The 27,650-nt window shown below is 49.3% G+C and overlaps 1 protein-coding gene across 1 annotated transcript in view; it reads left to right on the forward strand.

Moving 5' to 3' along the window:
• Nucleotides 1-27,650, forward strand: part of DSCAML1 (DS cell adhesion molecule like 1) — a 418,105-nt gene that overhangs the window by 28,251 nt on the left and 362,204 nt on the right. The gene's annotated exons all lie outside the window — the stretch shown is intronic.

The following is a 27,650-nucleotide window of genomic DNA, read 5'->3' on the forward strand; positions in this document are numbered from 1 at the left end:
AGACTTTCTCTGTGGCTGATGTTGGGAGAATGGGTTAATATCTTGTTGTAGGTTCTCCTCGGTAGAGCTGCTGGTATTATTACTGGGAAGCCCTGTGCATAGGAGTGCTTCGGTGGGAACCAGGTCTGGAATCCAAGAGAGAGGGCCTCAAGTCCTCAAAATACCTCTGGACCTCAATTTATATAATTGTGGGTTTTCCCCATGACTCCAGCATCTTTCCCATCATCCCAGAATGCTGTTTGCTTTTTCTTTCTTTCTTTAGCAAGGACCATTGTTTTCCTCTCTGTAAAGTGGAGGAACTTGACTGGATGCTTTCTGAGAGCATTAATGTCCCATAGTGGGTCATACGAAATGATTTGGTTCCTCAAGGTTTGCAGGTTAGTTGGGGAAGAAAAGACTTCTAAGCACAGACACTTTAAAGCAGGGGTTCGTGATCCTGTTATGCATTAGAATCCCTGGGGAGCTTTTTAAAAAACACCAATGCTTGGGCCAACCCCAAATCAATTGAACCAGAATCTCATCAGCATTTTGTTAAAGCTACCTGCGTGATTCCAGTGTATAGCCAGGGTGAGAATCACTGCTTAGGTTTATTTGCAGCTAACGTGGCAGGGTCCTTTTCTTGAGACCTCTATTTGTATTTCGCTCCCAGTACTTTTTCCTTCTCTCAGTTCTAAGCAGGTGGGCAGTCCATTATATCTCCTGGCCTGCGAGCTTTTAGCGGGGCAGGAATCAGACAGCTGTTCCTCCTATCCTTTGTAAAAGCATAAACCGACATGAACGGTTATGGTGGGTGTTCTGGCTGAGGAGGAGAGCTTCTGAGGGCAAGGAGTGACAACAGGAAGTGAAAGATGCTGAGAGATGGGGATGGAACTGGAGGCTGCTCAGTGGATGGTGCTGGAGGAAGGGGCAGGACCCACAGGGACAGCCGTGTGGGGCACTGTGGTGGGTGGGGGGATGGTGGTCTAGGACTAAGGCCATAGTTCTTATGTCCAAGTAAGGCATGAAGGTGCTCAGCCCAAGACCCAAGAGGATCATGCAGGCAGGGACACTGGGCTGGTGAGGACCAGAGGAACCCTGGACCTTGGCACATCTACAGTAAGTCCCAGTCATGATGGAGACTGACTTTCCTCTCTGCCCATGGGAGTCTGATTTAAATTGATTTAAAGAACGTAAAGGAATGGGGTATTTCTTATGCACATAAGCTTATTATAGACTCAGATTTACACCTATTAAAATAATAATAATATTAAAATGTATTGAGTGCTTACTATATGCCAGGTGCTGGGCTAAGAGACTTTCATACATGATCTCATTTTATTCTCACAAGAAGTCCATAAGTGTATTTTTTCCCTTCCATTTTACAGAAGAAGAAACTGTGGCTCAAAGAAGTAAAGTAACTTGTTCTGGGTTCCACATTTATTAAGCAGAATGTCCGGGCTTGAACCCAGGTCTGATTTTTTCAAACTGTGACTTAACCAGAACACAGAACTTCCTCCTCACCCTGATCCAAGTGTATCCAATAAAGCGTTGCCCTGGGTGCACTGCAACCAGGGCGCTTATCCTTCTAAACCAAAAATAAAAAAAACAACAACAACAAAAAAAACCCTCTGCTGCCATGGAGTCAATTCTGACTCATAGGGGAAAAGTCAATGTTGATTTTTAGGGAAGGCTTTGTGGAAGCTGTGGACCAGTATAAGTAATTAAGAGAGTAGCATCTAGAGCCAGGCTGCCTGGCCTTTAAACTCATTCCACCATTAACTAACTGGGTAAATCATTTATCCCCTCTGCACCTCAGTTTTCCCAACTGTAAAAAGGGGAATAATGGTACTACCTACTTCCTAGGGTTGACGTAAGGATAAAATGAGTCGATATGTGTAAAATGTTTAGTACACTGCCTGACACATACTGAGGACCACCCCCAGCTATGGTTATTACTACCAGGGGAAAGAGAGAGTTCTCGTACTGTTTCCCGTTGTAGTACATTTCCACCATCTGACACAGTCTGTGTCCCCCACTAGATTCAATCTCCCAAGGTCACGGACTGATTCATCCACTTACCTCTGGCTCCTAACACACTGCCTTGTACATTCAAGATGAATGCTCACTACATGTTCAGTGGATGGATGAACGGATGGTTGGATGAATTCTGAAGGAATATGGGGAAGAGCACGGACAAAGGCATTGAAATAAGGATGAACATGGTGGCATGGGGTAATAAGAAGACCAGATCAGACAGCACCAAGGGAGGTTAATCTGACTCCTGTGCTTCCAGCTGAAGGCAGAGAGTTCCCCCTAGGCTGCCTTGTAGTTGGTACTGCAGGGCTGCCTTTGATGTCAAGACTGGGCTGGTAGCCCCATAGGGCATAATTATCAGGAAGGGGGCTTGGTGCTAATCTGCAGGGCTGTGTTAAACTTTGGTTCTATAGAACCCTTTTCTTTCCTTTAGCCTTGGTGAATTTTCCTCCCCTGTCCAGCACTCCAGCCCCATGCATAATCATTCTAGATCCTTCTACAGCTACATTTTAGATGCAAGCAGTCTTCCCAAAGCCGAGGAATCCAACTAACACACTCCCAGAGGGATCCATGAGAGCCAAAGGGAGTGGAGCTTTGTTCCCTCACAAGATATCCCAGGATCTGTAGTTGAGGGATCGAAACTTGGATCCACATCCTGTGTGATTTAATTTTGGAAAGTGCAGATTGCTTACTGATTTTTATAAAAACAGGATTTTCTTCCATCCACACTCACACTATGCCCAGTGTGTATGAGGTGTGAGTGTGGGGGTGTGAGTGTGGGTGTGGGTGTGTGGGTGTGGGTGTGTGTGGGTGTGTGTGGGTGTGGGTGTGGGTGTGTGGGTGTGGGTGTGTGTGTATGTGGGAGGCGGGATGGCAGTTTTTCACCATAGGGGGAGATTTAATGATTAGATTACCCCGAGGCTGAGGAAGGACCAAGGTGCCAGGGTTACTTTCCTCTGGCGCTTTAAGCTAGGCTTCTGGAGCCGGGACAACTATGCTCACTTGGATCTCTGGATCAGTGGGGGTGGGCTCAGGTTCTCCACAAACCACAGGGCCAGAAGGAGCAGGTGCTAGAAAGCAGACAGACTATGGGGAGGCCCATGTGGGCCAACCTGAGCCCCAGGAAGCAGCCCCGTGGAGAGAGCAGGTACCCTGAGAGTAGGGGCCCAGTGGGGTGGGTACAAACCCCTAAGAATGCAGAGCTGGCCCTTCAGTGCCTCTTTCTGAGAGAATTTGGGAAGAATTAAAGGCTCGGGCCTGAGCAAGCTCCGTGGGTTGGGTATTTGCACAGAGGCCAGCCTCTGGCCGTCCACGGTTGGGGAGGGCAGGCCAGCCTCCCGGAGCTGGTGAATGCAGCACTAGCCAGCTTTTCAGCTGTGCTTTTCCCAGGGTGGGGAGAGGCTGGTGAGCCTACCCCACACGTACCCACCCCAGCTGGTTGGCTTCCTTCAGTCCAGCCATTTGAAGATGTGGTAAAAGCACAGTGCCTCTCACCATGGCCTGGCCGACTCCCACTTACTTCTCTTCCAAGGGACTTGGTCTTGAAGTGAGCTGGCTCTCCAGAGTGGGTGGAGTGTGGTAAGAGGGCAAAGGGCTGTGCACAAACATAAATTAAAATTAAGGCCTCTGTGAAGCTGAGATGTGGCTTAATTTCCCATCTGCACGATCACCATTACAATGCATGTTATTGGATATAAAGATAAATCCAGCCCTGTTCCTAATAGCTTTTAATTTCCACCAGACCCGATTATATCGATGTGGGCTCCTCGCGGGAGTTTCCCAGCATGCTCTGTACCAGCATCCTCACTGGCTGTCTTGGCCCCAGCAGGGAGTTTTGGACACTGTTCAGATGCAGGCCAGATGTATCTGCTGGGGCTCTGGAAGACGAGCCCAGATCAGATTCCACGTCCATGCGGCTGGGGCTTTTGAAGGCTGGGTTGTCACTATGCCTTGGCTGGGCTGGGAGTGCAGCCAGACGATGTGGCTGTTGTGGAGGGGAGGAGCAGGGGCCAGGAAGGATCTGGCTAGAGGGGTCCTTTCTGAAAAGGCGCCCTCACTGCAAGCATTCCAGTCCACCTTTGTCCAAGGTGAGGGTCAAGTAAAACCACCACTCTTTCTCCACCTCCCCTGAATAATTGTCCCCAGAGCACCAGCTTTCCGAGTTTTCCATGGATTTTCATACCACTTTGCATGTTCTCACGCCCTCTTCCAGGGGCAGATTATCCAACAGAAAAGGTAAGCACAGTGCTTACCTTGCTTTCCAGCTCATCTGTAGTGAACAATTTCACATTTTTTCACCACATCAAAGATTCTGCTTCTAGGTATGTCTGGCATCTGTCTCTCTCCCAACCCCACAGTGCCTTCCTACAGAATCAAAGCCTCTTGAAATTTATGATCCCTGACAGGGATGAATTACCCAATAAGCAAGGTAAGCACGGACTTAGTTGTGCTTACTTACTTACTTCGCGATGTGGTGAAACTCATGTAAAATTGTTCACTATAGATTAGTATGTAAACAAAAGTAAGCCCGTGCTTACCTTGCTTACTGGGTAACCCATCCCTCTTCTCTCCTCTCTCTGGTCTGTCCCCTCCTAGTGACACCCTACACGTCCTTTGTCCTTTCCTTTCTTTCACACATGTCCCCTTCCTTGAGACCTTCCCCAGCCTTCTGGGCAGGGATTCTTGCTGCTCTGACTCCATGCCTGCAGCACTTCCCTCATTTTGTCTTACGTGATAGGCCACGATTTCTACCTGTCCGCTGCAGGGGGGGTGCGGCCATACCTTTTTCATCATTTTATCCCCAGGGCCAGCACAGCACCTGCCACAGAGTAATAATAATAACAAGATTAATGATGATCCTGTCATGGATTGAGGCCTGTTTTGTGTTAGGCACTTTACACATGTTATCTCTAATCCTCACCATAACCCTTTAAGAGAGTTTTTTGTTTTGCTGTTCCCCCCTCCCCCCCCGCCCAATTTCATAGACAACAACATTGAAAACCCGTTGCTGTTGAGTCGATTCTGGCTCATAGCGACCCTATAGGACAGAGTAGAACTGCTCCATAGGGTTTCCAAGGAGTGGCTGGTGGATTCGAACTGCCAGCCTTTTGGTTAGCAGCTGTAGCTCTTAACAGCTACTCCACCAGGGTTTCCTGAGGACATTGAGGCTCAGAGAAATAAAGCAGCTTACCCAAGGCCACACAGCTAATAAGGTACGTGGCCTGAGTTTGAACTGGGGTCCTTCATTTTCCTCTGCTTCCTGCTGCTTTTTCTAGAACAGGCTCCTCTTAAGGAATCAACTGTCTCCTGTACTTGCCTGGGAACAGAAACACATCACCAGCCCTGTGCCGACCTCTGGCTGTGTGCGCAGTGACCAGAGGCTTTACCTTTCTGAAGGGCGACAGATTTCCGGCTTCAAGATCAGTGAGCTAAACAACCAGTCTAACAGGAAGGCTTTATTGAGCACTAGCTCAGTGTTTGGCCCAGTGAGAGACACACAGACGGCCATGACTTCCAGGAATTTAGGATTCAGCTCACGTTGTAAGCTGTGATGGACAGGGATGGATAATCTCAAAACAACAAACAAGCAAATGTAATCTTGGTTTGGCTTTGGAATGCGGATTAAATTTATTAATTACATTTTGCTCTGGCTGAAACTAAGCTTATCTCGTAGACTTTGAGTCTACACTGACTTGGATGGGGAGTGGGCACAGAAGAGAAGAGGGGGTGCCTGGCAACCAGTCTGGCTCACGGACAGGCCAGGTGAGGACAGAATCACCAGAGCTAGACGGGGCCCTGCAGTTTTGTAGTCCAGCTTCCTCAGGTTCTCATAAAGAAACCCAGTCTCTCCTTCTTTCCTTTTCCTGATCATTTGCAGGGCGTGGGGTGGATGACCCAAAAGCAAGGCAAGCACAGGCTTACTTGTACATACTTATTCATCTGTAGTGAACTATTTCACATGGGTTTCACGTAAAAACATGTGAAATTGTTCACTACAGATGAGTAAGTACATACAAGTAAGCCCATGCTTACGTTGCTTACTGGGTCATCTACCCCTGTCAGGGACTATAACTTTAAAAAGAGGCTTTCGTTCTGTAGGAAGGCGCTATGGGGTTGAGAGGGAGGCAGATGCCAGCCACACCTAGAAGTAGAATCTTTGATGTGGAGAAAAAATGTGAAATTGTTCAGTACAGATGATCTGGTGAGCAAGGTAAATACCATGCTTACCTTGCCTGTTGGATAATCCACCCCTGCTCAGCACACATTATTTTAACGACTTCTGGGGCACTTTTCTTTTACTACCAGGTTTCTCCTCTTCTTTATCTAAAACCTACCCATGTTTCCAAGTCTGGTTCCAATATCATTTCTTCCATGAGGCCCTTCCCCCTTTCTGCTAAGAATGGGTTTAGAAATCACCCAGTTTAACCTCCTTCTGTTTTAGGTGATGTCAAGTCAGTTTTTTATGTACAGTGAACCTGTGTGACAGAGTAGAGCTGCCCATAGGGTTTTCTAGGCTGGAATCTTTATGGAAGCAGGTTGCCAGGTCTTTCTTCTGTGGAGCCACTGGGCGGGTTCAAACCGTCAACCTTTTGGTTAGCAGCCGATTGCTTAACCGTTGTGCCACCAGGGCTCCTTACCCTCCTTCTAGGGGTCCCTTTTCTGAACTCCCCCAGAGCCAGAACTTTGTCAGTTTCCTCTGTCAAGATTCTAATCATGTTTTGTCCTGTAAGTTTATTTTAGTGTCTTATCCTCACTATGAAAATGTATTATCATCTAGGGCAGGATCTGTGTTTTATTCAGTTCCTTCTCCTTCCCAATGCTCGCAGAAGATGATTGGCAGTGATGACACTCCCTCCCCTATGGGACTGTCACGTAGAAGGGAGGAAGGGGGCTAACTTGACTAAGCTAGGTACTAACACAGCAGAGATCAGATCCACAGCTGCCTGGGCCTAGTTTGCTCAAAGTGTCCAAGCCCTGGTTCAATAGTAACTATTGTCTCCATAAAACTTCACAGTTTATATGATCTCATTTCCTCTTCACCATAACCCCCATTACCTTCGCCATTTTGCAGACGAGGGAACAGGTGCAGTGAGGCTCAGGGATTTGCACGGTGAAAAGAGAAGTAAAAAGGCAGAAAACCCACGTGTTATGACATGCGTGTGTGCAGGGCACTATGGCAGGTACCTGCACGCCATCTCATTGCATTCTCCCTGTAACCCCGTGGTGTAGGCTTGGTATCCCTACTTTTAGGTATAAATGAAACGAGATTCAGAGACTCCAAGCAATTCGCTCCAGGTCACACAGCTTATAAGTGGCAGGGCCTGGGCTTGGACCCACAGCTTTAACCAACAATGCCTGAGCTGTTTCCATTCTAAAACACGTTAGTGACTCCAGGCTAAGGACTGTCCCGGGGATCACAACAATGGCAATTTCCCTTACCATGACAGTTGTAGAGAGGAAAAGCAGCTGGCCCTTAATTTGTTGTTGTTTGCTTGGTGGAGAAGGGGACACCCTACTCAAACGGCCTTGTTTTCTTCCTCAGGATGCTGAGTGAAAACCCTGCCCACTAAAGCTGTTAAAAACACTTTGCAGGTTAGAGATTACAAAGAAGCACTAAGAAGAAGCAAAGGATACTAGTGTTCATCGCAGCTCTGTTCACATAGCCAAAAGGTGGAAACAACCCGCGTGCTCGTCAACAGATGAATGGATGAACGAATTGTACCATACACACGGGATGGAATATTATTCAGCCATAAAGAGAAATTAAGTTGTGATACATGCCACGACATGCATGAACCTTGAAAACATTATGCTGACTGAAAAAAGCCAGACACTAAAGGACAAATATCGTAGGATCCCACTTATAAGAAATATCTAGAATAGGCAAATGCATAGAAACAAAAGTAATGAGTCGTTCCCAGGGGCTGTGGGGAGTTTTTACTAGGGGAAAAAAAGGAGGTGCAAAGGACTTCCCTCCCTAGTCAGGTGGCCTGAGCTGCAGTGATAATCATAGTGGTAACGTGGTTGTTAGTCGCTGCTGAGGTGGCTCCAGCTCGTGGTGACGTTGTGTGTAACAGATGAAACATTGCCCGGTCCTGCGCCGTCTGCATGATCGTTGGTGTGTCTGAGTCCATCGTTGCGGCTATTGTGTGATGCTTTCTAACCTTGGAAGCTCATCTTTCAGCATTCTGTCGAACAATATTCTGTTGTAATCCATAGGGTTTTCACTGACTAATTTTTAGAAGTAGGTCACTAGGTCTTTCTTCCTAGTCTGTCCAAGTCTGGAAGTTTCACTGAAACTTGTCCACCATGGGTGACCCTGCTGCTGTTTGAAATACTGGTAGCATAGTTTCCAGCTTCATAGCAACATGCAGCCACCACAGTACAAAAAACGGACAGAAGGGTAGTGATCAGTGATAATAACGGTTACTGATAATATAAGTTATCATTACTGAGCACTTTTGTGATAAGTGCTTTTCATTTCATTTCATCTGCACAAGGGTTGTTATTATCTCCACTTTGCAGATGAGGAGCCCAAGGCCACACAGTGAGGATGTGGTGGGGCAGGATCTGAACCCAGGGCAGTTTGACTTCAGCTCTTAACGATGACTTGGGCCACTTCTCACACTGTGCTCTGCTGCTCCCCTCAGTTACAAAGCCCTTTCACGGGCAACAGCGTATTGAATCCTCCCAACCAACTTCTGATGTAACAGACAGGGAAACCAAGGCTTGAGGGACCTGCCCAAGCTCATGCAGCCAGAGCGGGGTGCCCCAGAACTCTGGTCTCGATGGCTGCACCGCAGGAGCTCTTGAGGCCTGATCTGGAGTGCATGCCCGCAGCTTGCCGGAACCCCTTCCAGCATCCCGGCAGGTGGCCGCTCTGCGGTTGCTCTGCAGTTGGTTGCTTCCAGAGCCGTCAGCTGTGGCTCCTCAGTCAAGCAGAAATGTCTCATGTTCACCAGGTGCCTCTGGCGGTGTGTGCATGTGTCGTGTTTTGCTTTTCCATTTAGTTCATGGCAGGTACTGCATTTCCAGAGCACCTACTGGGTGAATTTCAGCAGATTTCAGACAATTACAGGCAGACACTCTGCCTTGGGACCCTGCAGCGGTGGTGGACATGGAGCAAGCAGCACTGTTTGGTTAAGTTGGCACCTCCGTAAGTTACCCTGGAATCAGAGTGGAATTCTTTATAGAAGGTTATCCTACACATAAATCATCATTAGGCTACCTCATTTTTGTTTAATGCCTACCTAACTGTGCTGTCGTCTAAAAATGTGTGTTTAGTGAAGTCAAGGGTTGCAGGGAAATTATACGGTTTTCAAAAACCCATTTGCTTTGCTAGTGTTCACATCGGAATCAATCTTGCCTTTAGTTCTCAATCTCATTGCAAACATGCAGTCCTGCTCGACGAATTCTGGCATTTAATGTAGGGTAGCATTTATTCAGGAGAAGCTAGCGGTGCTTACAGAATGGTGGAGCTGTGTATAGATGGCACTTCCTGCCAAGCCTGTGATTCTGAACTCTGTGGTGTGTCAACGAGACTTTGCTGCCAGACCCAGAGCCACGTGGGGACGTTGCTGTGGCTTAGAGCAGAGGCCTGCGCCGGGTGGCAGCAGGCCAGGTGGCCTGCATTCGTAATGCCACAAGCCTCATTGTGTGCCAGCACATAGTAGGCACTCAGGCGATATTTGTTGAATGCCTAGGGTAAGGTTTAACCTGGAGGGACAACCAGCCCATTGGACTAGATTGCAAATGGCAGAAATTAAAAGAAGGGGAGGGCGTTGGTTATACCTGCTTCCGTGGCTGTTAAAGTCATCGTTTGCTCCTGTTACGCCTCAGATAATCAGGGCTATCTTGAAGTCTCTTTTACGATAGAGTGAAGCTGTAGCAACACTGAAACGGCATGGACTCTGGCCTCAGAGAGACATGGGTTCAAATCCTGACCCTGCTACTTACTTGCCATATGACCTTGGGCAAGTCCATTAACCTCTCTGAGCGTCACTTCCCTCAGTTGTGAGGCTTAGAAATTACATTTTTTTTCTATATAGAGAGAATATATTTTCCATGTATTTTATACATATATATATATTTTTTCTATATATAGATTTTAAATTATTTCTAGTGCTGGAAACACACACACACTCAGGCTTAGTCATATTCTCCTCGAGGCCTAGAAGGCCTCTGGGAGGAGCGAGCATATAGGTGTAGGGCTGGAGGGCAAGCACTGTCATCGCGAACAGTGTCACTTGGCCTTCAGGGCTGCTGCTGAGGAGACAGAACCTCAGGGTGAGGCAGAGTCGGGGTAAGCCCTTTCATTACCCCACAAACCCCAAGCACTAACATGCTCGCTGCTGCTGTGGTCTACCTGGCATCTTGCTGTGTGCAGAAACCTCAGGAGTTCAGACTTGGGCCTCTGTTTGATACCAAGTCTGTCTTTCACAGTGGAATGCCAGGCCAGTTGTAACCACAGAACAACGCTTCTGCTTTCCAGTGTGGTGGGCGGGAGGGGCCCTGTGGCTTGACAAAAGCCTCTGAGTTGGAAATGTTTTCCTCTCACGCCTAGGGACTCCTCCCCTCCACTTCAGGTCAGAGCAATGTGGGGCTCAAAACACATCTGAATCTCCATGTCTTTAAAAAAAAAAAAACAGTTGTCAGCAAGCCAATCCTGCCTCATAGCAACCCCATAGGACAAAGTAGAACTGCCCCATAGCATTTCCGAGGAGCTGCTGGTGGATTCGTACTGTCAACCTTTTGGTTAGCAGCCAACCTTTTAACCACTGTGCCACCAGAACTCCTTCATGTCTTTAGGGTCAGGGAATTTGCCAGAATCCTGACGAGTCTGCTGAGAAGTGAGGGAAGTATATGAAAGGGAGTGGCAGTGGGGGTGGGGCAGAGTCTGGGGCTCTGAGCTCAGTTTCTGCTTGGACACTGGTGCCAGCCAGGATGTCAGATGAGCTTCGTCCCATGTTGTGGTATGGTGGGCTCTCTGAGCCTTTGTGAATAAGAGAAGGTACTACATGTGTCTGGGGTCGCTCTTCACTGTCCCCAGAGTGCAACACGGAAGGGGAAAGAGCTTCAATGGCTTTGTGTCCAGAATGTTTCAGAATCTGCCATTACCAACACAGTTTTGCAAAGGCTGCTGGAATGCAATGGTACCCTTTCAGGGCCTGAGCCCAGGAAGGGGCATAAACTCTAATTTACTGGCTCCATGAGCTGTAGCTGTGCAATGGCATGTCTTACGTTGGTTTCATCCTCTAAACTGCTGTGTTGACATTCTAGGCAACAGTCAGTTGATTGAATTTTTAGTTCATCATTTAATTTAACAAATGTTTGTTGAGTACTTCCTGTGTACAAGATGCTGTGTTATGTAGACAGAGATTCCCAAGGGTCTTTGCTTGAGGATCTCAAGGGATTTGGAGAAATTCCTCTTCCCACACACCAAAGAAACTCATTTTAACTAAAATATATGTGTGTATGTGTATAAATAATATGTGTGATGTAATTTGTACATATTGGATATGCACATGTATGTATTCACCACCCGCCCCCACACACACACATTCATGCTTTTGCCTACTGAAAAGGAAGAGATTACCTGTGTGGACCCCCAGAAGCTCCCAGAGCAGAGAGCTGAAACAGACACCTGTCTATGTGAAAGGGGATCACTGTGGGAGTGTCTAGCTCAGGAGTGTGTCTGAATGAGCTAGGGCCTTTAGTGTTCAAATATTGGCCATTTCTCATGAACAAAGAGGACAATTGCCTTCCCCTGGGCAAGAGCAAGGGTGTGCTAGGTTTTAGGAATTTATGGGCAGCCTTAGATCAATCACAATTTAATAAGGCCTATCAGGTGTTACATGTCCCTGGGTGGTACAAACAGTTAAGCACTTGCCTGCTCACTGAAAGCTTGGTGGTTTGAATCTACCCAGAGCACCTTGGAAGAAAGGCCTAGTGATCTACTTCTGAAAAATCGGCCACTGAAAACCCTGCGGAGCACAGTTCCACTCTGGCACACATGGGGTCACCATGAGGCGGAATCATCTCTGTGGCAACCAGTTTATTAGGTGTTAGGAAGGGTGGGGGGACACTGTGCCTGTCTTCGAGAAGCTTGCTGTCTAACAGGCAAGATGAGCTTGGGATAGGATGACCACAACACAAGGCAGAGGGTGAGCAGGATGCAAGACAAATATCACATTCTCCAGGGGAGTGGAAGTGGGGAGACACACCTTCTGTGATTAGAGAAGGCTGCATGTAAGAAGGGGCATTTCGAGTGGTCCTGGAGGAAGGATCAGTTTTGGCAGGCTGAGCTCTAGAGGAGAAAGTGTTCTAGGCCAGTCAGCGCTCAACTTTAGAATCATCTGGGGAGCTGTTACAAAACACCAATGTCCAGGCCCAGCCCCAGGACAAACAAATCAGGATCCCTGGGGAGAGGATCCAGGGATCTGTATGTCCTGCAGGCGATTCCAGTGAACGTCTAGATTGTGAGCCCCTGTCCTAAGTAAAGAAGAGCATGGGCGTAACTTCCTGGAGAGAGGAGAACAGAGGCCGCACTCCTGGGGGAAAGAGAGCCTCGGGTGGCTGAAGCTCGAGATATATCTGAGGGTGCAGTGTCATTGATGCTGCACTGAGGTGCCGTATGTAATTTAAAGGGCAGTGGAGAGCCATTGAAGGTTTTGAGTGGAGAATGGTCTGGAAGGACTTCTGGGGGTTGGTCTTCCATGAGCAAGGATGTTCCCAGGAACTTGGAGAACATTCCTGGACTCTGCCTTGTGGCAGAATTTCCCAGGAGTCATCACTTGGGGGTCCTCAGGCTGGCAGGCACCAGAGCAACCTCACCCCTACAGCCCACGCTCCCACCTCATTCCTGCCCCCTCCTCGGGCTGCTTTCCCATAACCCAGAGCTTGGCAAGGTGTGTATGGGAGCTTGTCAGAGAGCCTGTGGGAGCAAGGGCCCTGCAAGGCCACACCCGGAGTTGAGCAGCATGGGGATCTAAAGCAAACTAAACGGTCCTTCTTTTTTTATAGTATTAATGAGTTAAATTTATACTAGGCTTTGGAGTCCTGCTGGCGCAAATGATTAAGGGCTCAGGAGCTAACTAAAAGGCTGGTTGTTTGAACTCACCTAGTGGCTCTACAAGAGAAAGACCTGGAGATCTGCTTCCATAAGATTACCAAAAACCAAAACCAAACCTGTTGTCTGAAGCATCTTTCTCCTGCATTGTGGCTGTTGGGTTCAAACCACCGACCTTTCAGTTAGCAGCTGAGACCTTAACCACTGCCCCTTTCATAATGATTATAGCCTAGGAAAGCCCCTGGGGTAGTTCTACTCTGTCACATTGAGTTGGAATCGACTCGATGGCATCTAACAACCACAGTTTACAGCACACTTTCATAGATGCTACGATTTAATCCTCATAATGACTTTGTGTAGTGTGGAAACAATGATCCCTATTTATGGACGAGCAAACAGGCTCAGGGAGCTCCTGTGAATTTACTCTGCTGCCTCTGGAATTCCTCCTAGACTGTTCAGTTGGCCCCTGACTCATGGTGACCCCATGAGCGACGGGATTGGACTGTTCTGATCCATAGGGTTTTCACTGGCTGATTTTCAGGAGGAGATCGCCAGGTCTTTCTTCGTATTCTGTCATAATCCGGAAGCTCTGCTGAGACCTGTTGAGCATCATAGCAACATGCTCCCCTGACAGATGGGTGGTGGCTGCACTTGAGGTGCAGTGGCCAGGAACTAGGGAAAAGGAAAAAAACTTGTGATGGAAGAGAGGGAGCCCCACGGGCCAGCATTTATTCGGCATCTGGACTATGGCCCAGACACTATACTAGTCATTTTCAGAGATGTGATCGTCCATTTTAAAGGCAGAGTATTTTCTCTTTCTTCTGGCTCATGGGCCAAGATGAATGGAGAAGTACCTGCCCACAGCAGTAATATCACTCCATGTCTAGTTCATGAGCTTACCTTGTCAAGGCCCTTCTGCGTTGTTTGATCTCAATTTATTCTGTGACAGGTGGTATCATCCCCATTTTCAGATAGGGAGACTGAGGCTAAGATAAATGCCTTGCCCAGGTAGAGTCAGAGTGAGAGATGAGGCCCTGCTGTGTGAGCGCATTGATGCTGCACTGGGGAGCTGTGTGGGATCTGGAGGGTCATGATAAAGCACTCACACAGCACTTACAATGTGCCAGGCACTTACAGATTGAGTGACACAAACTAAGCCGTTAGTCCTCCCGGTACTGCTGTGTTATCATCCCATTTTACAGATGAAGAAAATGAAGCACAGAGAGGTCAAGAAACTTGCCCAAGGTCACAGGGCAAGTAAGAAGTACAGTGAGATTCATTCCCAAGCCATCTGGCTCCAGAGTCTGTTGTTCGTCTCTAGGCCATGAGAAGGGACCTCCTGGTTCCTGGCTCTTCCATGGGACCAGACTGTCTGAGGAGGAGGAAAGGAAGACCATCAAAGGCAGGCCTTGGTCTGGGGGCCAGGTGTCCAGCTCTGAGGACATCCGAAGGTGTCCAGCTGTGAGACTTCATCTTAAGTCCAGGTGTTCAGCCTTCACGCCTCAGTCTGAGGGCCAGAGCTAGGCGTGAGTGTGAGGCCCCACTCTGGAGGCCAGGTGTCCTGGTGTGACCTCTTCAAGCCCCTCTCTGCCTCTGCCCTCTCTTCCTTTGGATCATTTTTCTAGTAGTCACCAGCTCCCCAGAGGGTAATAGGGGTATGGCTAGAAAAGTGGGGAGGGTAGGTTCCAGCCCTATCCCTAAGTAACTTTATGATTTCTCTCTGATTATCAGTTTCCTCATCTGTAATGAGGGGGCTTGTACAGGTGATCATTAAGATCCCTTTCAGTGCAATCCACTTTCACACATTTTCCTGGGCACCATGCACCCAGCACTGTGCTGGGTACCAGGGATATGGTGGCAGCTCTTTGCCCGTAAGGAGCATTCAGTCTGTAGGTGAGAAAGACAGATACGTTAAGAAAAGAGAGCCAATAAATTTATAGTCACATCTTCATTTCCTTTAGGACCAGTGTGACAAAAATACCACCGTGGGTGGCTTTGGAGAACAGAAATTTATCTTCTCACAGTTCTGGAGGCTAAAAGTTCAAATGAGGGTCACAGCTGTGTCGATTCCTTCTGTGGGCCTCTCTCCTAGTTTCTGGGTGCTGCTGGCCATCCTTGGAGTTCTTTTGCTGATTATTGATCTGTCTGCCTCTGTTATCACATAGCATCTCCCCCATTTGTGTCTCTGTGTCTATTCTGCTCTTTTTATAGGACACCATTCAGAAACCCTGGTGGCATAGTGATTAAGTGCTACAGCTGCTAACCAAAAAGTCGGCAGTTTGAACCACCAGGCGCTCCTTGGAAACTGTATGGGGCAGTTCTACTCTGTCCTATAGGGTTGCTATGAGTCAGACTTGATGGCAATGGTTTTTTGTTATTTTTTTTTTTTAATTCAGAAGTGATTAGGTTTAGGACCCACCTTACACTGGTATGAGCTCATTAACATAACAAAAGGAAGCCCCTACTTCCAAAGAGGGCCATGTTCAAAGGTACAGTGGTTAAGGCTTTCAACCACAATTCTGAAAAGGAACTCTTGCACCTGTACACAAAGAGGCATGGACAGGAATAGTCACTGCCGCTGTGTTAGTGATAGCAAATCCTTGGAAACCAATATGGATAAATTAAATCTGTTATATTCATACAGTGAAAATACTGTACTGCTGGGAAAATGCATGAACTGTTGTTGTTGGGTGTCCTCACGTTGATCCCGACACACAGCAACCCCATGTGGCAAAGTAGAACACCCCATAGGGCTTTCTTGGCTGTAATCTTATAGAAGCAGATCACCAGGCTTTTCTCCTGCAAAGCCACTGAGTAGGTTTGAACCATCAACCTTTTGGTTAGCAGTTGAGCACTTAACCATTGTGCTACCAGGGCTCCTTCTGCATAAACTAACCCAAAACCAAAACTCAAACCCACTGCTGTTGAGTCGATTCCAACTCACAGCCACCCTACAGGACAGAGTAGACTGCCCCATAGGGTTTCCAAGGCTGTAATCTTTACAGAAGCAGACTGCCATGTTTTTCTCCTGCCGAGCAGCTGGTGGGTTCAAACTGCCAACCTTTCAGTTAGCAGCTGAGTGCTAAACCACTGTGCCACCAGGGCTGCTTCTATGGGTGAACTAATTCGTTAAACCAGACCTATTGCCATCGAGTCGATTTCAACTCGTAGCTAGCCTATAGGACATAATAGAACTGCCCCATAGTGTTTCCAAGGATTGGCTGGTGGATTCGAACTGCCAACCTTTTGGTTAGCAGCGGAGCTGTCAGCATGGTTAGCTAGTGCTCACCTCTCAGGGAGGAGGCAGGGGGCTCATGGAAGGAAATATAAGTGTTTATAGCATATCTTATTTCTTAAAATAATTCTTTTTTAAAAAGATCTGAAGGAAACTTAGCAAAAAAGAGCAAAAAGAAAAAATAGTAGAAAGAAATATAGCAGAAAATATTATTTTTATCCTTTCCTATGAGCATTTTGGAAACCTTGGTGGTGTAGTGGTTAAGTGCTATGGCTGTGAACCAAAAGGTCAGCAGTTCAAATCCACCAGGTGCTCCTTGGAAACACTAAGGAGGTAGTTCTACTCTGTCCTCTAGGGTCGCTATTAGTTGGAATTGACTCGAGGACAGAGGATTTGATTCTTTTTGGTTTACGTCATGGTAGGATTGGGGACTGGGAGTGCAGAGGGAGGAGATTTTTGGCAAAAGCGAGATTTGGGGACAGATCCTGAGGTGGGTGTGGGTGTGCTGGGGAGAAGGCAGGTGCATATACTTATGTTCCAGCTCTGCCCTCAGTGACCTGTTTTCCTGCCCCCTTTTCTTCCCCCGGCCACCTTGGGTTGGTGCTCAATAGTTGTTAAAAAGCGGCAGTTAAAAGTGGTGTAAATATGAGAGGAGGGAAATGTATCTGCCTTGGGATCCCGTTATAATCTGTTTCCTGTTTAAAGGGAGTCTGGAGGCCCAGCATGAGGCTGCTGAAAATTAAGAATACTGGGAGTATTTATGGGGCTGCTAGGCCTCCTTGTTCTGCCGATCTTAGAAGAGCTGGGAACCACAGTGTCCTGATAGGCTCTGTTCCTCTTTCCTGAGGGGCAGTTGGTCAGTGTTGGTAGCCTGCAGACAAGCGGCCGCAAGGTAGGGAAAAGTGACTTGGGAGAAAGGCCCAGATAATTATCCACATTGAGAGGCCTACTCCCAATTCAGCTCAAATTACAAGAGAAAGCTGGAAGCAAGGTCCTTGCAAACAGGGAAACCTGAGAGAGAAAGGTGATCTCCTGGCCCACCTGCCCGGCTGGGCGTGGAGCTGCCCTGGGGCTGGAGAACAGAGGGTGGGCTGGGCAGAGGGCGGGGCAGGGATCCCAGCTGCTGCCTTTTTGCTGTGACTTTCTTAGAAGCACCACCCCTGAATCCGGGGCTTGGAACTGGTGTGTTCTGGCTCTAACCCCTGTCTAACAAGCTCCCAGGTGATGCTAATGCTGCTGGTTGGGGACCAATTCTGAGAGGCACTAGCAGAGCAGTTCACAAAGTTTATTATACATAAGAATCGCCTGGGGATGTTGTTAAAATGTAGATTCTGATTCAGTATATCTGGGGTGGAAATACCTGAAACGGTGATTTCCCCTGTACTGCCCTTCCTCTGGAAACACTGGTGGCATAGCGGTTAAGTATTACGGCTGCTAACCAAAGGGTTGGCAGTTCAAATCCACCAGGTGCTCCTTGGAAACTCTATGGAGCAGTTCTACTCTGTTCTAGAGGGTCGCTATGAGTCAGAATTGACTCAACAGCACTGGGTTTGGTTTGTTTTTTTTTTTTTTTTTGGCCCTTCCTCTGTTTCCCCCACCCTCTTACAGGCCCATGTTCCCAGGTGGCCCATACAGATGGTAGAATTAGTTCATCAGGGCTAGAAGGGGCCTTGGGAATCATGAAGTCCAATCCCAAACCAGTTGCCGAGAAAGTCAACCCTGACTCATGGCGACCCCATGTGTATTAGAGTAGAACTGTACTTCATATGGCTTTTAATAGCTGATTTTTTTTGGAAGTAGATAGCCAGGCCTTCCTTCTGAGGTGCATCTGGGTAGACTTGACCTGCCAACCTTTTGGTTAGCAGCTGAGCATGTTAACCATTTGCACTACTCAGGGACTCCTATGGGGTCCAATACATTGTTTATTTTAGAGATGCAATTTGTGGTCTTGATTGGGCCTGATACCTAGATCTCAAGAGGCATCCTACTAGAGAATACACCCTGCCTCCTGCTTGATGAGGGAGTTTGTCTCATTCTCGGTAGGGTGGATTGGTATTAGATCCTCTAAGGTCAGTAAGTGTCCTCAGAGTTTACAAAGAACACGGAATTAGTATGGGTATCAGGGTGTGTGTGCCCCAAATTGGTTGTGCCTGGTTTCTCACAAGTAGCCATATAACGTATGCCCCTGAAAAGTTACGTATCGAATTTCATCTTGAGTGGAACTCCTTAGGAAAACCTTGAGGTGCTGTTGGCATGGTATGGGTAGCTGGGCATACTCACACTCTGCAGATGTGGTGCAAACTTTCTGGAAAGCAGTTTGGCAGTATGCATCTGAAGCCTTAAAGTGCCCTTATCCTTAGGGCTCTATCCTGAAGAAGTCATCAAAGATGGCAATGAAAATTTCTGTTAACTGCAATGTTATTTACAAGAGTGAAAATAAAAAATCCTAAATAGCCAATAATAGGGGAATGATTAAATAATTTATGGTACAACAGTACAAAGAAATATTTTCAATACATTTTTGATTGTATGAGAAAAAAGATCATAATATGATGTTCAGAGAAAAAACATTTTATATATGTACATACATATGTATGTATTAGAAACCCTGGTGTCATAGTGGTTAAGAGCTATGGCTGCTAACCAAAAGGCTAGCAGTTCAAATCCACCAGGCACTGCTTGGAAACTATGGGGCAGTTCTACTCTGTCTTATAGGATCGCTGTAAGTCAGAATTGACTTGATGGCAATGAGTTTGGTTTGATTGGTTTTTATGTACGTATTATTTATGTATATGTATATGTATATGTATATGTATATGTATATGTATATGTATATGTATATGTATATGTATATGTATATGTATATGTATATGTATATGTATATGTATATGTATATGTATATGTATATGTATATGTATATGTATATGTATATGTATATGTATATGTATATGTATATGTATATGTATATGTATATGTATATGTATATGTATATGTATATGTATATGTATATGTATATGTATATATGGTAGGATTAATCCCAAATGGTTAAAAAATACACGTATGTGTGTATTTTTTGTATCACAGATGGACATCTTGAAAGAAGTACTTTAAGGCAATTAATGATTATTCTTTTTACTCTGGGAAGTGGGATTAGGAATGACTTCCATTTTCTTTTTTATAGCTTCCTAAATTTTGTGAGTCTTTTTTCTTTTACAATGATTATGTATCAAGAAGACTGAATATGAAGTGGTTTTGAAAACTGAAAAGCCGTATTTAAGTGTAGGTACCACAGGTAGCTGCTGCTGTCGCTGTTTTAGGAAGTTCCCCCTTTATGAGGTTCCTTCTTACATTGGGCTAAAATTTGCTTTCATGAGATTCATCCCACTAGTCCTCTTCCTGCCGCTCCCTCCACCCCTGAACTCACACAGAACCCGTTGCCTTGCTCGCTCTGTGGCACCCCTAGGCTGCTGGAAGAGCCTCTCATCCTCTCCTGTGCCCCTGCCTCCCCCCAGTCTCCCATTCTCCTGGCTAAAGCAACCCCGTTTCTGCAGCAATCCTTCTTACGATTTGATTTGGTCTGATTTCATCCTGGGTGCCACCTCTGTCAATGCCTTCCTCAAAACCCAGGGCCAGAGTGCGTGCCCCACACTGCAGACGGCGGGAACAGAGCGTATGAAACGGCCTCGCCCCTTCCTGGGTCTGACCAAGCTGTTTTTGACCAGCGCAGCCCGGGACCAGGCATGGCGCTGGCTCCTTCTGAGCTTACTGGTTTGTAATAACAGCTCTGGGTCCTTTACCTAAACATTGCAACTTTCTCATTTGTAAGGTAAGAGTAATAGTATTTTTCCCTAAGTCAGATATCAGTAGGAAGCCCCTGATATCCCACATCCTCCCCAAGATATCGGCAAGTCCTCAGGAAAGCTGATGCTTCCATAGTCATTACTGGCTCCAGCTTCCCAACTCTCTACCTCCTTGCTCTTTACTCTGTGTTTTGGGGGCGCTTCTTCATCTCCACCCTGATGCTGACTCATGTGTCCACTCAGCCTCCTTCCTGATTTTATAAAAAGCCCACGCTCAAATGCGTGTTACAGGCTTCCCTGAAGTTTTCTTGGGAAATGGATGACATGCATCACAGGAAGGCATCTGTGTCCCTACGAGCCCACTAGGTGCGTGCCATGTCCCCAAACCTTCCTCCCTGTCCCCAATCTGAACCGAGGCTGCAGTCCCGTCTCTGAGAGGTGCCCAGTGTACCTCTTTCCCGCTTCCCCCATCCACCCTGCTAACAGGGAGAATTCGGAGGGTCTTCTGGATTTTTCACAAAATTTCCAAGAGTGAGTTGGGGTGTATGAATGTATTCGTCGTTGTTGTTAGTTCCCACTGAGTCGGCTCCACCTCAGGGTGACGCTGTGTACAACAGAATGAAGCGTTGCCCGTCTTCCACCATCTTCGCCATCAATGGTGTGTTTAAGTCCGTTGTTGCGGCCACTGTGTATTTTTGAGTGCCTTTCCAACCTAGAGGGCTCATCTTCCAGCACTGTGCAGGGCAATATATATTCTTGTGATCCATAGGATTTCCAATGGAAATTTTTCAGAAGTAAGTCACCAAGCCTTTCTTCCTAGTCTGTGTTAATCTGGAAGCTTCACTGAATCCTGTCCACCCTGGGTGACCTTGCTGCTATTTAAAATACCAGTGGCATAGCTTCCAGCATCATAGCAACATGCAAGCCACCACAGTATGACACAAAATGACAGAGTGAGAAAACTTGTAATAGTTTAAGCTGTCTTTTCCTTCACTTCTCCATGGCGTTCGTTCCCAGAGAGCAGGGCTTTTCCTACTCACAGGGCAAGGCCTTCCCTCAGGGCTGGCCAGTGCAGCGGTGGCTGTGGGTTCAGGCCTTCCCTCAGGGCTGGCCAGTGCAGCGGTGGCTGTGGGTGCGGGTTCAGGCCTTCCCTGAGGGCTGGCCAGTGCAGCGGTGGCTGTGGGTGCGGGTTCAGGCCTTCCCTCAGGGCTGGCCAGTACAGCGGTGGCTGTGGGTTCAGGCCTTCCCTCAGGGCTGGCCAGTGCAGCGGTGGCTGTGGGTGCGGGTTCAGGCCTTCCCTCAGGGCTGGCCAGTGCAGCGGTGGCTGTGGGTGCGGGTTCAGGCCTTCCCTCAGGGCTGGCCAGTGCAGCGGTGGCTGTAGGTGCGGGTTCAGGCCTTCCCTCAGGGCTGGCCAGTGCAGCGGTGGCTGTGGGTTCAGGCCTTCCCTCAGGGCTGGCCAATGCAGCGGTGGCTGTGGGTGCGGGTTCAGGCCTTCCCTCAGGGCTGGCCAGTGCAGCGGTGGCTGTGGATGTGGGTTCAGGCCTTCCCTCAGGGCTGGCCAGTGCAGCGGTGGCTGTGGGTGCGGGTTCAGGCCTTCCCTCAGGGCTGGCCAGTGCAGCGGTGGCTGTGGATGTGGGTTCAGGCCTTCCCTCAGGGCTGGCCAGTGCAGCGGTGGCTGTGGGTGCGGGTTCAGGCCTTCCCTCAGGGCTGGCCAGTGCAGCGGTGGCTGTGGATGCGGGTTCAGGCCTTCCCTCAGGGCTGGCCAGTGGAGCGGTGGCTGTGGGTTCAGGCCTTCCCTCAGGGCTGGCCAGTGCAGCGGTGGCTGTGAATGCGGGTTCAGGCCTTCCCTCAGGGCTGGCCAGTGCAGCGGTGGCTGTGGATGTGGGTTCAGGCCTTCCCTCAGGGCTGGCCAGTGCAGCGGTGGCTGTGGCTGTGGGTTCAGGCCTTCCCTCAGGGCTGGCCAGTGCAGCGGTGGCTGTGGATGTGGGTTCAGGCCTTCCCTCAGGGCTGGCCAGTGCAGCAGTGGCTGTGGATGCGGGTTCAGGCCTTCCCTCAGGGCTGGCCAGTGCAGCGGTGGCTGTGGGTTCAGGCCTTCCCTCAGGGCTGGCCAGTGCAGCGGTGGCTGTGGATGTGGGTTCAGGCCTTCCCTCAGGGCTGGCCAGTGCAGCGGTGGCTGTGGATGTGGGTTCAGGCCTTCCCTCAGGGCTGGCCAGTGCAGCGGTGGCTGTGGATGTGGGTTCAGGCCTTCCCTCAGGGCTGGCCAGTGCAGCGGTGGCTGTGGGTTCAGGCCTTTCCTCAGGGCTGGCCAGTGTAGCGGTGGCTGTGGATGCGGGTTCAGGCCTTCCCTCAGGGCTGGCCAGTGCAGCGGTGGCTGTGGGTTCAGGCCTTCCCTCAGGGCTGGCCAGTGCAGCGGTGGCTGTGGGTTCAGGCCTTCCCTCAGGGCTGGCCAGTGCAGCGGTGGCTGTGGATGCGGGTTCAGGCCTTCCCTCAGGGCTGGCCAGTGCAGCGGTGGCTGTGGGTGCGGGTTCAGACCTTCCCTCAGGGCTGGCCAGTGCAGCGCTGGCTGTGGGTTCAGGCCTTCCCTCAGGGCTGGCCAGTGCAGCGGTGGCTGTGGGTTCAGGCCTTCCCTCAGGGCTGGCCAGTGCAGCGGTGGCTGTGGATGCGGGTTCAGGCCTTCCCTCAGGGCTGGCCAGTGCAGCGGTGGCTGTGGGTTCAGGCCTTCCCTCAGGGCTGGCCAGTGCAGCGGTGGCTGTGGGTGCGGTTTCAGGCCTTCCCTCAGGGCTGGCCAGTGCAGCGGTGGCTGTGGGTGCGGGTTCAGGCCTTCCCTCAGGGCTGGCCAGTGCAGCGGTGGCTGTGGGTGCGGGTTCAGGCCTTCCCTCAGGGCTGGCCAGTGCAGCGGTGGCTGTGGGTTCAGGCCTTCCCTCAGGGCTGGCCAGTGCAGCGGTGGCTGTGGGTTCAGGCCTTCCCTCAGGGCTGGCCAGTGCAGCGGTGGCTGTGGGTTCAGGCCTTCCCTCAGGGCTGGCCAGTGCAGCGGTGGCTGTGGGTGCGGGTTCAGGCCTTCCCTCAGGGCTGGCCAGTGCAGCGGTGGCTGTGGGTGCGGGTTCAGGCCTTCCCTCAGGGCTGGCCAGTGCAGCGGTGGCTGTGGGTTCAGGCCTTCCCTCAGGGCTGGCCAGTGCAGCGGTGGCTGTGGGTGCGGGTTCAGGCCTTCCCTCAGGGCTGGCCAGTGCAGCGGTGGCTGTGGGTTCAGGCCTTCCCTCAGGGCTGGCCAGTGCAGCGGTGGCTGTGGGTGCGGGTTCAGGCCTTCCCTCAGGGCTGGCCAGTGCAGCGGTGGCTGTGGATGTGGGTTCAGGCCTTCCCTCAGGGCTGGCCAGTGCAGCGGTGGCTGTGGATGTGGGTTCAGGCCTTCCCTCAGGGCTGGCCAGTGCAGCGGTGGCTGTGGGTTCAGGCCTTTCCTCAGGGCTGGCCAGTGTAGCGGTGGCTGTGGATGCGGGTTCAGGCCTTCCCTCAGGGCTGGCCAGTGCAGCGGTGGCTGTGGGTTCAGGCCTTCCCTCAGGGCTGGCCAGTGCAGCGGTGGCTGTGGGTGCGGGTTCAGGCCTTCCCTCAGGGCTGGCCAGTGCAGCAGTGGCTGTGGGTGCGGGTTCAGTGGGATGGATGCAAGTGCAGTGTCTCCTTCCCATGATGGGATGGGGACCAGGCTGCCAGCCCATCCTCCTCGCTCTGCCACCAGGTGCCCCCCTGTTTCATCAGCGTCAGCCCCCATAGCATTTGCAGGCCCCCATGGGTGGGGAAAGTTGAGAATCTGATTTTCTGACTAAATTGCCTTTCTGACTTGACTCAGCAATTAGATTATAGTCAAGAAGAGTGGTCGTCTGCATGGCATTCCTGACCAAGGGGAACTCTCCCAGAGGGAGGAAGCTCTGGTGTAGTGGACAGAGAACAGGCCTGACGATGCAGGAGGCCCGGGAGGGAGCCTCTGGCTGATGGTCACATCAGGCAAGCTTCACACCTCTGAGAACTTCCTCATGTGTAAAATAGTGATCCAAACAAACAAACAAACAAAAAAACCAAACCCACTGACACTGAGTTGATTCCGACTCATAGTGACCCCATAGGTTTTCCAAGGCTGGAAATCTCTATGGGAGCAGACTGCCATATCTTTCTCCCAAGGAGCGGCTGGTAGTTTTGAACTGCCGACCTTTTGATTAGCAGTCAATGGCTTTAGCCACTGCACCACCAGGGCTCAGTAAACTATTATTATACTAATGCTGTTTCCTTAGCTATCCCTCACCTCAACCAGGAGTCCGGACCAGCTTCTAATATTTCCCTGGGAGATCTGCCTCCCTCCTTCAGGGAAGTTCTTCCTTAAACTGTTGTTGCTGCTGTTAGCTACTGTTGAATCAGCCCCCAACTCATGGAGACACCCATGCACAAGGGAACAAAATGCTGTCTGGGCCGTGCCATCTCCGTGATTGGTTATAGAGACTGGTCGTGATCTTTAGGGTTTTAATTGGCTAATTTTTGGAAGTAGATCGCCAGTCTTTTCTTCCTAGTCTGTCAGAGTCTGGAATTTCATCATCATAGCAACACACGAGCTGCCGCTGACAGAGAGGTGATGGCTGCAAAGGAGGTGCAGTGGTCAGAAATCAAACCTGAGTCCCCCTCATGGAAGGAGAGAATTCTGCCCCGGAACCACCCATGTCCCCTTTTCTCAAACTCGTGTTCACATAATCCATGGTATCTATCCCTGGTTCTGTATTTCCTCACGAGTCCTGGACTGATCTTTTGGGGGCTCCATAGAGAAAGAGGAATTAAACTCAAGTGCTGCCCAGGGACATACATAGAGACCATGGCAGACTTCCGAAGCACTGTTTCCTGGGATGCAGACCCTGAGTTTGCTGCCCAAGGGCAGTGCTCCCCCAACTTGTTTCCACTTCTCAGCACAACCAGAACAAAGGTAATATTGATTCAGCCTATTGGGGCAAAAGAGGAGGTTGTCTACAGCTGGGGTGACCAGCCTCCATGGACAGGGGGCCCTGACCCACCCATTTGTGGAGCCAGAAGGCTCTGCCTTCAGGACTGCGGGTAGTGTGACATGAGGGCAACAATTTGGAAGCTGTGGTTTTCAGTGCGCAAGGAGGTGCCAAGACAGTACCGAGTGGCCCAGGAAGCTTCACTGCACACCCTCGCTTTTTTCTCTCCTCTCCAAATGACTTCCTCCTGAAGGGACTTCAATTATAAAGTCACTGCTTTAAGAATAGCTAAAATGCGGTGAGCCGGTGAGCTGTCATCATCAGCTTTCAAACCCTCCCTCCTGCTGGTGGTGGGGAAGGCTCCCTCCTTGGTCCTTCTTTGCCTTCTTTCTGTAAAAATGTGTGCGTGTTGGTCCATCTGCCTGTCCACCCACCCCCTCACTGCCTGCCTGCTCCCTCCCAGTCTGGGCCCTGTGTCCTGGCCTACAATATAGTCATAGCTCCAGGTGACAGCCAGGGAAGCTTCCTTTCTCAAGGAGAACTTTCGAAATGAAGGTGTGGAAGATCAAGGAGCAAAGGCTGTTGAGGGGAGAGGGTGACAGAGACAGAGTGACGGCAGTGAGTTGAATTAATTCCCTGGTGTCGGATTTAATGAAGGGCTGCCTTCTGTGCTGCTCAGAAAGGCACGTCCTGGGTGATCGGTGCTGGGTGCGCCTACCGCTCCAATTAGGAGTTTCTGCATCTTGCAGGGGCAGGTTGTCTTTGGATCTCTAGACTCTGGGGCTTTTCTGCCCCCTCCCCCTTTCAGGTTTATGCAGTTCTAAGCCAAATGTCAGGGATCTCTGCTCTTCTTAAAGGAATAGGACTCCAGGATCTTCTTTAGCTTCCTATATACATCCCAAGTGGCCCTATTAGCTTCCATCTTCTTTAGTTGTCCGTAGTAAGGCCAAATCACTCTCCTTTGCAAACAACACTGATTTTACCTTGTATCCAGTGACTGAATTCTAGAATCACAGAGGCTTAGAGTTGGGAGGGCACCTTGGAGATAATCCACTCCAGAGCCAAGTAGTTAGTGACAGAGTTGGGATTAGAATCAAAGTCTCTAGAGCAGTCTCTCTGGCTTCCTGCCTCTGTTGTGGCAGCGTGCGAGGTGAGTGACAGCTGTGTCCGGTGGTCTCCAGCCCAGGTACCAGGGACAAGCTCCTCTAAGTCACAGGTCTCAGCTGCCAATTCGAGGGGATTCTCAGAACCGTAGCTGAATCGGGGCAACTTAGACATGTCAGCTCAGACACTTGACAATCAACGAAAGCATACTTCCATCATCTCACATTGTATTTGCTGTGTTGAAGGCCAGGGAGACAATATTATCCCTGGGCTTGAATCCTCACTCAGCCACTAATACGTGACCTTGTGCAACTCCTAGTGCTTAACGTCTCAAAACCTCCTTTTCTCATTTGAAAATTGAGAAAAATAACACTTATTGCACAAGTTTGTAACGGAGCAGACTCTTGTCTCGTAAGTGAAGACTAAGGCTCTGTATCTCAGAGTAGAACTGTGCTCCACAGGGTTTTCAATGGCTGATTTTTCAGAAGTAGGTCACCAGGCTTTTCTTCTGAGGCACCTCAGGGTGGACCCCAACCTCCAACCTTTCAGTTACCAAGTGAACGTGTTAGCCTTTGCATCCTACAGGGACTCCACTATTGTACAGGTAGAACCTGACTTACGACATATCTGAGTTGTGATGAACCACACTTAACGACTGTTCTTTTTTTTTTTGTGCATCTTATTGTTAGTAATATGTACTACCTGCAATGTTGTGGTGCGTAATTCGCTGATGTTCTCATTCTTATGCCAACCCCCAATGACAAAGACCAGATTTATAAAAATACTGATAATAAAAGACAAGAATAATGAAAACTAAATAATAATAAGTTATTCAGCTTATGTCAGAACTGAATTACGACGTAGCCGTCAGAATGGAACCCCGCCATTAAGTCGGGGACGACCTGTACTGGCTGCCATTGATTGAGCCTTTACTTTGTGCCAAGCCAAGCACTATGCTAAGAACTTAATATACTTTATATCATTTAATCCTGCCAACAACTCTGTGAGGTAGGTTTGAAATTTGTTCCCATTTTACATTTGAGGAAACAGAGGCTACAGTGCCCAAGGTCAAGAGCTAATAAGTGGTTTTGGCAGGAGCCACAGTCAAGTCTGCCTGGCTCCTAAGCCGATGCAGTTAGCCAGCGTGTTGTCTTGTCACCATCCTGAGGTCGCAGCCCCACTGGGACAGCCACGGAGAAAGTGACAGGAGAGCCTTAGATACTCAAGCCCCCTGCTGGCTCGCTGCCTTACTCAGCAGTGTGTTTGAGCGCCTCTGTGTGCCAGGCTGTGTGCCTGCTCAGTCCTCCTCTTTGCCTTGCCACAGAGCCCTTGTGCAAAACCCCATCCCTTGACATTCAAATTTGCAATGTTTCCTCACAGCAATAAAAATATGCTTCTTCTCCTTCGTTTTCGGAATGGGAAACTGAGGTCCAGAGAGGAAGCAGTAATCAGCAGGATCA

The sequence above is a fragment of the Loxodonta africana genome, chromosome 15 (assembly GCF_030014295.1).
Source record: "Loxodonta africana isolate mLoxAfr1 chromosome 15, mLoxAfr1.hap2, whole genome shotgun sequence".
NCBI classification, from domain to species: domain Eukaryota; kingdom Metazoa; phylum Chordata; class Mammalia; order Proboscidea; family Elephantidae; genus Loxodonta; species Loxodonta africana.